We start from the raw sequence: 13,468 nt of genomic DNA, 5'->3' as shown, positions 1-13,468 counted from the left end.
CATAAGTTATCTATCCAAGCTGATATCTAAAAAATTACGTCACTTTCAGGTCGTCTTGCCTCTCTTAACAAACAAACCTTGTCGCCGCCCGTGCTAGATGGGCACATGAAGTAATAGTATATGGTATCGAAAAGAAAGAGATAACGGACTGTAATGTCTTTAAAAAAAAAGTAAAATGACGAAAAATACAAGGAAATCAATACCATACAGTATAGGTCTATAGGCCTATCAGCACAATGAACAAACACTTTTTGCATAATATCCTACTAAATTATAATATTAAATTATATAGGCCTATATATAAAAAATTTGAAGAAATTTTTGCTGCAGCTGGACTTGGCCTATTTATAAAACTTACGTCACATCATCCCAGACAGGGGCGGCGCCAGGGTATTTGCATGGGGGGGGGGGGGGGGGGGGGGTAAAACGAACTATAGTAGATGGCCTTAATTTTTTTCAATTGAATAAGAGGGGTAATAGATGATGATGATGATAATAATAATAATGATAATAATAATCATAATCATAATCATGATAATAAATGATAACAATGATAGTAATCATAGTCATAGTCATAATCATAATAATGATAATAATAATCTTAATCATAATAATAATAATAATAATAATAATAATAATAATGATAATCGGATTTATAAAGTGTCTTTCCAGTGCTGAATCATTTTTGCCCCAGCTTAATAGCACGAACTTCTGTTTTCAGGCATGGGTCGAGCGCAGCACAATGTACAGTATATAGTGTGCTTTCTTCTATCACTTTTCTTCCTCTTTTTTTCCTCTCTCTCTCTCTCTCTCTCTCTCTCTCTTCTCCTCTTTTTTTCTTTGCTATTTGAAAAATCATAAGGGCACTACCCCTCACCCCGTAACCCGTATGGTTTGTAAAGTTCTGTCTGTTGTCTGTTTTCGTACAGAGCACTTCTTACGAACATGGACAAAACGTCTGATTTTACAAGCCGCAAGGGCCCCGGAGTGATTTGTAACCAGTGCTTGAAGATGGTTAGTCAACTCAGCAAGGGATCGAACAATCTTACCGCCCTCGCTAAATAATAGTTTAGGGATTTTATTTGATGAAATGCAAATTTCGTCAGTCCACAGATTTTCGACGGTGCAAATGAACCGGGAAAATGAACGGACACATTTACCGACAGAATTTTGGTCATTTACCACCGGAATTGAAAAAATGACATTTCTGACTTATGTAAGAACATTGTCATTTCCTCGGTTCGCACCCTGAGAGAGGGGGATAGGAAATTATCAAGAGCAAGTAAAAAATGGTTCAGATTTTTTCTCGGTTTTTACCTTATAGTTGCCCCCATGCAAATTCGCCTAAAGCTAAATGAATGAATGAATGGCCACTCTAATGCAACTAAAATGTTAAATCAACACTTAAAAGGGTCGAGGAGTGACCACACTTTCAAAATGTTAGATTAACACTTTGAACATTCTAAAGTCAACGTAAACTCATCCAACATTTTGAAAGTGTGGTCAATCCTCGGCATGGGCGGCGGAACGAGAGGACAACACAATGGTTTGGGGGGGGGGGGGGCAAAGCATTGTCCGGACACAATACTTTGCCCCCCCCCCCCCCCCCCCCCCAACTCCATTGTTCGTCCGCTCGTTCCGCTGCCAATGCTCCTCGGCCTTTTAAATGTTAATTGAATATTTTAGTTTTAAAGAGTGAACGAACGCACAAATGAATGAATAAATGAATGAATTGATAAGAAAATAGGCCTACATAAATAAACAAAGGGAGAAAATACAACTTCAAATTACACTGACTACTTCATTGTGGTTTCAGAACTCTTACTAATGTAAACTTCCGCAAAATTCTGCGCTTTTATTTTGTCTGATCTATGTTTAAATAAAAACTCTCATAAGCTCGAAGTGGTTGAAAGAGCGTTGTATTGAATAAAAAACATAACATTTGTGCAGTTACTAGCTCTACAAATATGAACGAAATGCAGACCAAAACATCCTTTTTCCTGTTAACTTTTTGGAGAAGTCTGCACATAACTGCACATATGTTTAACCTTTGTAGGCTATGCCTATCAATACCAAGACCCCAAAACATTAGAGGCCCGCTGTTCTTAACTGCATGCAAGCTTAGAAATTATCAACACCATCAAAAATGTTGATAAGACAATGTAGCATTTCTGTGGCTTCTTCATGAGACTTTGGCACTGCGAAATTATCAAAATTGTTTCCAACGAGTTCTGAAAGCCCATGAACAAAAGTTGGGGAGCATCCGTACTTAGGAAGTTCACTGAATATGTATAAAGTTTATCGAAATAAATTGACAAAATTGATTCGTTTATCCCGCAGATTATATTTTTCTGATAGAATGAAAAAGGTTTCTTCGAATATTAATGCAACATGGAAAATTATTAAAGAGGTCCTAGGTAAAAAGCCTGATTCTCCGCCAACGGATGATATCACATTAAACGGTATTAAAATAAATGATCCTAATATGTATGCTAATTCATTTAACTCATTTTTCGTTAATATCGGTCCGGAACTTGCTACTAAAATTAGCAATACTTCTGCTCATTTTACAGATTATCTTTTTGACCAAAATCAAGAGTCTATTTATTTTAACCCAACAAGTCCCAGTGAAATCATTAGTATCACTAAATCTTTAAATAGCTCTAAATCTTGTGGTTCTGATAAAATAAGTATGATGTTATTGAAAGAAATAGTTTATCCACTCGCAGAACCGTTAAGTTATATATTTAATCTTTCTTTATCACAAGGTATTTTCCCTGACCTGCTGAAAATAGCGAAAGTTAATCCTGTACATAAAAAAGATGATCCTCATGAAATTAGCAATTATCGTCCTATTTCTTTATTGCCTAGTATATCCAAAATCTTAGAAAAAATTGTTTATAATAGACTTCTTAAATTTATTAATAAGTATGATTTACTTATTCCCAATCAATATGGTTTCAGAAAAAATTATTCAACTGATTTAGCACTAATACAAATTTATGACAAAATCACGAGTGCTTTTGCAAACAAAGAACATGTTGCAGGTATATTTTGCGATTTGAGTAAAGCATTCGATACTCTTGATCATTTTATTTTACTCACCAAACTTAGTCATTACGGTATTCGAGGACAAGCACTTTTATGGCTTAAAGATTATCTAACTAATAGAAGACAATATGTTATTTTTAATGGTTGTGAATCTGACCCCCTTTTAATTAAATGTGGTGTTCCTCAAGGCTCAATTTTAGGCCCATTATTATTCCTTCTTTATGTTAATGATATCATAAATACATCCTCTCTTCTCTCTTTTGTTCTATTTGCTGATGATACGAATATATTTTATTCTCATAAAGATCTTAAGATTTTAAATGACACTTTAAATATTGAAATTAGTAAAGTATCAAATTGGTTTAAGTCTAATAAACTTTCTTTGAATATAAAAAAGACTCATTTTATTCATTTCAAACTTCATTCTCATAATGAAGATACGTTGATACATATTAACATTGATGATATCCCATTAGAAAAGAAAATGAATTCAAAATTTCTAGGAGTATATATAGATGAAAGTTTGACTTGGAATGAGCATTTACATTATGTTACAACGTGTATTTCTAGAAATATAGGGATAATTTCCAAGCTGAAGTTCTTTCTTCCTCGTTCAACTTTATTTCTATTATATAATTCCTTAATTCTCCCATATATAAGTTATTGCAATGTTGTATGGGGCACTTGCGGCTCTACCAAAATAAATTCTATATTTAAATTACAAAAGAAAGTTATACGTATTTGTACAGGATCGCATTTTCTGGCTCATACTGATTCTTTATTTCATGAGCTTAAAACATTGAAGGTTTTTGATTTGAATATTATTCAAGTAGCAGTAATTATGTTCAAATATATACATCATCAACTTCCATCATCGTTTGATAACATGTTTAGGTTCAATACTTCTGTCCATTCGTACCCTACTCGTATATGTAGAAATTTCCACCTTTTGAATCCCAAATTATTAGTGACACACAAATCTATAAGACATTCGGGTCCGGATATTTGGAATAATCTCCCGGATAATATAAAGTCTTGTTCAAGTATTTATTCTTTGAAAGCTTCACTTAAACGATATTTGATACAATTATATTCTCCAAACCAATTGAGCTAACAAATATTTATAGTATAGATTGTCATCTTATTGTCAATCTCAATTTTCTTCCTACAACTGCATCTTGCACTCTCACCTGCAACTGCACTGCACTCACCTGATCACCTTCCTCCAAGAGAGTTATGTCGTTGGATAGTCATTTTATGAGGCCTCCATCCATTTCAAGCTTAATCGCTTATGATGGTGGTCTCCTGCATTCAATTATCTCTGCTGTTTACTGAAAAATACTGTATATTTTATTTTATGTTTCTGTGTATCTACATTGCTCAATGCAATCACCTATGTGAATCTATTTATGTACTGTTATCGATTTATTTCACTGCACTTGTTATTCTTTGTCTTTGTACTTTTTGAAGTTTGCATTCAAATTGCATCTGATTGAATGCAGAAATAAAAGCAAACAAACAAACTGCAATACACCCGCTTTACTTCTTCAATAGCATAATCAGAAAATTGCAGTGGAAATTTGTAGTCCCTTGATCCATATGCTTTTTGTAAGTCAACTTGGCAAGATACCTTATGTCACCATGACGACATGTAACTTTTTAGATGTCGACTTGGCAAGATACCTTATGTCACCATGACGACATGTAACTTTTTAGATATAAGCTTGGATAGATAACTTATGATGACATGTAACTTTTCAGATGTCGACTTGGCAAGATACGCTATGTAGGCATGACGACATGTAACTTTTTCAATTGTCGACTTGGCAAGATACCATGATGACATGTAACTTTTTAGATGTCGACTTGGCAAGATACATTATGTCACCATGACGACATGTAACTTTTTCGATGTTGACTTGGCAAGATAACTTATCTCACCATGACGACATGTAACTTTATAGATGTCGACTTGACATGATAAATTTTGTCTCCATGTCAACTTATGAAGTTGATAAGTCGACATGATAGAGCTATTATGTTGACTTGACAAGATAAATTATCTCGCCAATTCTCCAAGTCGAATGGCACTTTAAAGCTTCCGTATTGATGCTTTTTGTATGTCAACTTGGCAAGATAACTTACGTCACCATGACGACATGTAACTTTTTAGATGTCGACTTAGCAAGATACCTTATGTCACCATGACGACATGTAACTTTTTAGACATCAACTTGGATAGATAACTTATATGTCACCATGATGACATGTAACTTTTCAGATGTCGACTTGGCAAGATACGTTATGTAGGCATGACGACATGTAACTTTTTCAGATGTCGACTTGGCAAGATACCTTATGCACCATGATGACAGGTAACTTTTTAGATGTCGACTTGGCAAGATATATTATGTCACCATGACGACATGTAACTTTTTTCGATGTTGACTTAGCAAGATACCTTATCTCACCATGACGACATGTAACTTTTTAGATGTCGACTTGACATGATAATTTTTGTCTCCATGTCAACTTATAAAGTTGATAAGTCGACATGATAGAGCTACTATTTTGACTTGACAAGATAAATTATCTCGCCAAGTCTCCAAGTCGAATGGCACTTTAAAGCTTCCGTACATTATGTCACTATGACGACATGTAACTTTTTTCGATGTTGACTTGGCAAGATACCTTATCTCATCATGACGACATTTAACTTTTTAGATGTCGACTTGACATGATAATTGTTGTCTCCATGTCAACATATAAAGCTGATAAGTCGACATGATAGAGCTATTATGTTGACTTGACAAGATAAATTATCTCGCCAAGTCTCCAAGTCGAATGGCACTTTAAAGCTTCCGTAGTTCCTCTATCTGCTACTATGCAATCCATGGATTTATTCTAATCCGTGAGTAAAACGGTTTCCTTTTGTTATTACAGGTAAATTGAATGCTGAACGTTATTCACTTTTGGGTATGAGAGACTTAGTGATTTGGTAATATTTTCAAGTAGCATTAACGTTCTGTACAGTGATATATTTGTAATTATCAGAAATTTCCTTTCTCGGACCGAACGTCCGTGAGCTAAACTTTCAGAACTTATAACAGTGCAAATTGTCTCCAAAACCTCAATCAGAAAGAAATTTAAATGAACAGAAATTACAGATTACGCAAAATTCCATTTTCCTATAACTTGGTTTTCAGTGTTTAGCTGTTTTTATATAATAAGAGGGAAAACTAACGTAAAATTGCGAGTAAATTTTGAGCTCTTTGTTCATCATGATCACATACCGCCTTAAAAATTCTGAAACTACTGCTCTAAGCTCGTTGTTTACTTTGTAAAACTTTATTTGTCGCTATTGGAGCTAGAAGTTTTAAAGAAAAAAAGACACTTTCGAGACAATTTATCCCTATCGATCGGATTGCATACGTCACGGACGTTCGCTAAGATTGTCACGGACGTTCGTTCTACTGCTAGGGTCAAGTTCCAGGACAGGTAACTAATCGACAGAGAGTACGTAGCCTTCCTAACTCTTTCAAAAATTTGTAAAGGTATTGTCAATGCAAATTATAAGAAATTTGACACACTTTCAACATATGTATTGCTCAGAGAGGGATTAGGAGGTGAATTTTCAGAGAAAATATTAATTATTTGCTTGGTTTTCGGTGAATCGTATTGTCCAAAAACTGCAGACAAGCCCCAGTCCGCTCCTAACATGACATGCAGCTCCTCGGCTAAAGAGCTAAAGGTAAAATGTACCTTCGCCATCAAAGCAAGATGGTGCCCCACTCGATAACGTTTTAATCATCACGGACGTTCTTTTTTTTCTCGGAGGTTCATCTAAAAATGTAATAACATTTGACAAGGGATGAACAGAAACTCAAAACATACATATTATCGTGTGGCTAGATCTTAGTTGATTACGACTCAGAACAATATCGCCAATAACGTTTAATTGGCCACGATCTTTATTAGTAAATAGCGGACGCACGTCCGTGACGAAAACTGAGTATAATCTTGCATAAAAGAATGTTACGTCCCATGTACAGCCAACAGACGTACAATTTTTGCAGGATCTGTACATTAGGTGGAACACCAAATTTTCGTATACATTGCAGTTGGGACAAAAAAGGAGAATTTGCAGCAGCGATAGAAATAAAAGCATCACGGACGTTCGTCTGTTTAGGACTTTGATATTTCAATTGTTCTCTGTAATCTTCTACGTGCTCATAAAGTTCTTACAATTTTGTGGTACATACCCATGATATGTCAGATCCAGAGCACGGTCAGATTTTAGATGCCACGTACCACAAAAAAGGCACATCATTGGTTTGAAAAACAAAAACTATTGGGAAAATAGCGTTTTTTCCGTATTTTCACGCTTTAAGTCCCTGTCAAATGCAAAATATCAGTCAAAAGTCAACCAAAGCATACATTTCCTGAAAGGAAATTTACCAGGCTTTGAGATGACATGAAAGAATCTGGTTTCTTAGATCATCCTGGTGTGTTCTAGGGGAAAGAGTGTCATAAGGTGCGAAAATTGGCAATTGTACATCGTTCAAAATTCTCACCCAAATACGAACGCATCGTTTGTATTATACGAACCTTTGTGACCGTAGCTTTAGTTGACGTGATATTTGGGTTTTCCTATTTGAGTAAATGCAATCCACAATATTTTTTTTTTGTCTCACGATACACATTGAGAAAAAAAAGGTTTCAAAGGTGCATTATGTCTCACTGGATCACACTTACTTGCTTACAGTATATGGGTGTAACTCAGGGTGCAAAGGTTCATCTTGAAAGGTTCTCACATTGTGACACTGAGAGGTGCAGAGTGGCATTTATTACTGTGCTCGCAGTGTGACATTGTTATATAAAGGTTCAAAATTTAACCTTCTTTTTTTCTTGCATTGTATTGTGGTGTAAGTGACTATAATTTATTTTCTTCTGTCAATGACAATAAAACTGATAATGGTTACATTGCCTTAGATATTGCACTACTCTATTCTATGCAACTTTTCCTCTGTGTACACGCTTATATCTTGTCAATGTGCATTTCTAAGTGACTATAATTTATTTTCTTCTGTCAATGAAAATAATACTGATAATGGTTACATTGCCTTTGATATTGCACTATACATGTATTCGATGCAACTTTTCTTCTGTGTACACGCTTGTTGTCAATATGCATTTCTAAGTTCTCCCATCTGAAAATATCAAATTATTTTAATTTCAACCATAGAATTCAATCTAATTTCGTATTTCTCAGTACAAATACATGATATAAAAAAAGAATCTGATTCATTATATCCTGCTTGGAGATACAATAATAAATATTACTAACAAAAGATGTTATGGGCGGTAGATGTTTCAGAGTTTCGATCTGAATAGAGCTATACAGAAATACGATGGAACTTAACTAAAGGCGAGTTTGTTAAAGATGAAAGCCAGTTCAAATAAAAGTAAGTCTGTTAAGAAAGAATAAAATATTATGAGTTCAACGGCAAAATTTTTATCGAAATAGGGTGAAAAATAAGGAAGTTATGACATTTTGAAGTTTCGCTATAAGTTTTCAGGAAACAGTTACTGAACGGTCAATATGAATATGCAAATGGCAAAGTGAGCTTGTCATACCCTCACAACTTGCCATTTTTGTTTGAACATAAAATTCCGAAATATCCAGTTTTTCATTAAAACGCAAATATGCCCGAGGCTGAATTCTTGATATATCTAACTGATCACTATTTTGAAGTTATTCAACCAGGAATAACATCTTGTTTTATACTTCAAAGACAAAAACATTGAATTTCGATAATTGTTTGTACACTATCTATGTAAAATTGTAAGGTTATGACATGGTCAGCTCACTCATTTGTATTTTCATATCCGCTGTACAAGAACTGTTTTGCAGAAATAAGCAAAATGTAAAAATTTCATAACTTCCTCATTTTCCATAAAATTTCAGTCGAATTCTAACCATTTTACTCATTTTATCAGACTAACTTGGTTTTGGACGGGATTTCCCCTTTAAGCGTAGGTCCATGTCTTATCTTTTTAAATTTATATCTCTATCTATGTCTCACTAACAGACTGATTTTAAAACAATTCCAATATAAGTTGGAAAAAAGTTTTTTTTAGTTTTGACTACAAAAGGAACATGAGTTATCAACTGCAAAACCATATAGTTTTCTCTAAAGTGTTGAGGTTCTAGTCCTGAAATATATCTCTCATACTTTTTAAAACAAAACAACAAAAACAAACAAAAAAGTTAAGATATAATGCAATCATTTATATCCAGCTCGTGACAGTTCCGTGGATTGGTACCATCGTATTTTATATTTTTGGAAATGGAGGCAGAGGGGCTGCTGATTCATTCTATATTTTCACTTCTCAAAACTAAACTTCGGAAATACGATGTATGTTGTGATCGGCTCTTATTTTTCTTTTCTTGTCATCCAATTTTTTATTGCCTAATTGTCGGCTTACCTTAAAGGGATCGTATAGTTTTGGTTGAGACCTAATTTCAGGTTTCTAATATTTTTTTTTTTTTTTTTGGGTGAGATAACGAGAAACCTCTTATGAAGTATGAAAGAGCATGTAATTCCATGAGGAATTCAACGTTTATTTGATGAAAATTGGTTTTGAAATGGCTGAGATATCCAAAACAGAGCGATTCTTATAAGTGTGGGACCCACACTTTATTACGATCGCTTTGTTTTACTTTGTTTTTGGATGTTTCAGTCATTCCAAACCCGATTTTCGTCAAATAAACTTTGAATTCCTCTTAAAATGGTATGCTCTGTGCTATATATCATAAGTGTTTTCTTGGTATCTTGCAAAAATTCGAAAGCCTATTTCTCATCTCAACCAAAACTGTACTATCCCTTTAAAATACGAATCTTAGTAATTAATTATATTGGATTACTTCTTTTTCGCTCTCAAAATTTCTGCAATCGTATAAATCCTGCAAGGTTTGTAAATATATGGATATCAAACACAAGGATATATTAGGGGTGGTATGCAGTTTGTTTGAGACAGGGATTCAGGCTTAACTTTTTGTGAGATAAAATTCTTTTCGTTTTACTTTTGAATAGGTTTGGTCGATCGGTGTGTGTGTGGGGGGTGTAGTGTTTCTTTTTCATTTAATTGTATGTACATGTACTTTTTTTCAATGATTATAGTTGTATATTGTTCTGAAATTGAGTTATTTTTATGTATACTTTTGCTGTATATAATGGTTTTCTGGACCCCTCGGTAAAACAGCAGTGTCTTATAGGCACAGTTCAGCAGGGAAATCCAGCTGTATCCCGGTTAAGACGTATGATTATCATTGTGTATCTTTTATGTTGATTTTATGCGGAAAATAAATACAATACAATACAATACAATACAAAATAATACAATACAATACAATACAATACAATACAATACAATACAATACAATACAATACAGTACAATACAATGCGGGACCCATTATAATTTATTTTGGGTATATGTTTTGGCAGAGTATCTGCAAGAATGCGTGGAAGTAATGAACTTGCGATACTCAGATGAGCGGGAGACCCCCGGGTTTGTTGTTGATTGTATGTACAAGACGTTTTGATGTTGTGCTTGTTATAACTTAGGCCATCACAAGAACTAAGTACCATGAAGAAGGAGTTTTTTTTCTTTTTTCTTTTTTTTTTTTTGATTGGACGATACCTTCTTGTAATTGCTTGGTTGCTGAGGTTTATAAAAGGGATTGTACAGTTTTTGTTTAGATGGAGCTACAGGTTTTCACCTTTTGTGTGTGTGTGTGTGGTGTGTGTGTTTGTTTGTGAGATAATGGGGAAACCTCTAATGAAATATGAAAAACATGTAATTCTTAGAGGAATTCGCTGTTTATTTGATGAAAATTCGTCTTGGAAAAAAAGTGAAATATAAAAAAAGACTATCCGAATAAAATACAACAGGCCATGACTTTTTTTAATTCTTTTTTTTTTTTGGCTTCCTTTTGGATATCTCAGTAATTTCAAAACCGATTTAATTGAATAAACTTTCAGTTCCCTTATGTTCTTTAACATTAAGGTCATTATAGTGTAGACGTAATACGTGTACATTTTCAATAATGATACGAAAACCAATAGACAAAATCAAATCAATTAAAAATTCTTAATACATTTTTTCAGTAATTTTGCAGACAGACAATGATTAGACAAACAAACCAAAGCAAGCAAAGCATAGCTCAGTATGCTACGTGGGACCTCAACTATGGATGTCTACACCCCATACTCGATCGTTGCTGATTAAAGTGCAAAATGTAGAATTAATCAATCTGTATAAAATGGTGCGCAAAGGGTCTGTAGCCAGATGTGAAAAGAAAACTCAGAAAGCAACTAAAGTAATATTGAATGTTTGGTTTTCGGCTCTGATCGCAGCTTTACTCTGCAAAATATCTTATAAGCTTCATTTCTAAATCATATCAAATTGTGATTCCTGGAACATAATCTATTTCAAGAATGAATATTGCAATAATGAAAAGGCACAATTAGTGTTATATAGCTGTTCTGTCCTTACTACTTGTGCAATGAAGTGCAGGTTATAAAGAGGCAAAATCGGACTTGCGTTTCCGACTCCGAATCTCATCAGAGTAGACACTATACCCTTCTGGAGGTTCCATGACATTTGCTTCTGCGACAATAAAATATTTTGTGTTTCTCCCATGAAATATCTGCACGCTAAGGCAAATATAAATTCCACCCAGAAGCATACACCTAACCCTAATCCTATACCTCATATCAAACTAAACCTTTAACCCTACCACAACCCTAACCCTAACCCTATATAGAGTCCTTGGAGAAAATAAGGCCGGAACAATTGTCGTAGGAGCAAATGTCTGTCACCCTTCTGGAATGATAAAACTTATAGAGTGTAGAGTAGACTGAGGGTTGATGTAGTGCAGCATTGATAATTCACTAATGGGGATAAGTGACGTGACATGCAGTCTTGTCTATTGTCCCCATAACCGACGACGTACAGTACCAATTGTTATCATAATTACGCACAACTTTCAAAGTAAACCCTTTAAAGATATTGTACCTGTTTAAAGCTGATTTAAATTATGAGATTGCTATCTAACTGGCCAATGTACAAATTCGAGGAAACAGCGCAAAAGATTACTAGTACTGATATGGCTATATGTTGTCCACTGTTCGCCATGGTTTCTGTGTATTCCGATGTTCGCAGACTGGTTGAAGACTGCTGTAAAGTTATATCTTCTCTCTTCTGAATGTCATTCTCAATAAAAGACCTTATGGAAAACGTGAAATCTTGGCAGATATCAGGAGGTTTGTCACATTGTGGTGCAAGAGAACAACAGTTGATAGAAGACTCAACGTCCATCCAGAAGACAGCTTGGATGTGATCGACTGAATGTTGAGGTTGGCTAAGATATGGCGCCTTTTTGCCATTTTGGAAGCAGGCGATAGATCCTTGTGGATCTGAATTCATTCCTAAAGGAGCAGAACAGTGTACCTCGCACCAGTCTGGGGAATACGATGACGTCACATTTTCACACTTAACCGGTCCAGGTGGAGCGATGACGTTAATATAAGCAAAAATGACGTCATTATGTATCTCACCATATCTGTCTTCTGTAACAAAAAGCAGGTAGGTACCTTCGTCTTCTTTCTGCGCATCTCTGACAGTTAAGATCACCATCAACTCATCCTCGGTTTTCTCTGCTTTTACCGTAAAGCGTTCAAACTGTCCGGTTTTCAAACAATGTTCCCCGGTTACTTCTCCATTTCGATAGAACAGGCACTCAAGATATCCCGAATACATTTCATATCTACAGTCTGAATCGTTTCGAATTGAGGAAATAAAGGATATATTGCTGTCTGTTTCCGCACATAAGTTGTAAACCTGGATCGCTAATATATGGCCGGTAAGTACCATCAGCGTGAACGAGTATAGGCCTACTCTTTTGGCAGGAAACATTGTTAATCTCACTGGATTGCTTCTTTGTGTCAGACAACACTCTGCAACAGCTTCCTGAATTTATACAAAAACAAACAAACAAACAAACGAACAAGAATTAGAAAAAGAACATTATAGACCAACCGGCGAATTAGAAATCGAACACTTCAGTGTAATCAACAACAATAACAACAACAAAAATAATCACATTCCTCGATAGAGTGGCCATATCCATGAAATTTTCACAACTATAACTTGCATTCGAAATTGATTACAATAAATTATTACAGGTTTTAAAGACTTAAATTCCCCCCCCCCAACAACAACAAAAAAAAAATTGATTACGATTTTAGAGGACTACACTGGAAAAGGTGATCCAGTGGATAAGAGCTAATAAATTATCTCTTGATATTTTGAAAACTAAATATATGTTATTTAGTAATTCTATAGAAGTTT

The sequence above is a fragment of the Diadema antillarum genome, unplaced genomic scaffold (genome assembly GCF_040938485.1).
Source record: "Diadema antillarum isolate AM-2024a unplaced genomic scaffold, OU_Dant_1.0 seq00001265_RagTag, whole genome shotgun sequence".
NCBI classification, from domain to species: domain Eukaryota; kingdom Metazoa; phylum Echinodermata; class Echinoidea; order Diadematoida; family Diadematidae; genus Diadema; species Diadema antillarum.
The sequence above is the reverse complement of the archived record's forward strand: the minus strand, read 5'-3'. Positions refer to the sequence as shown.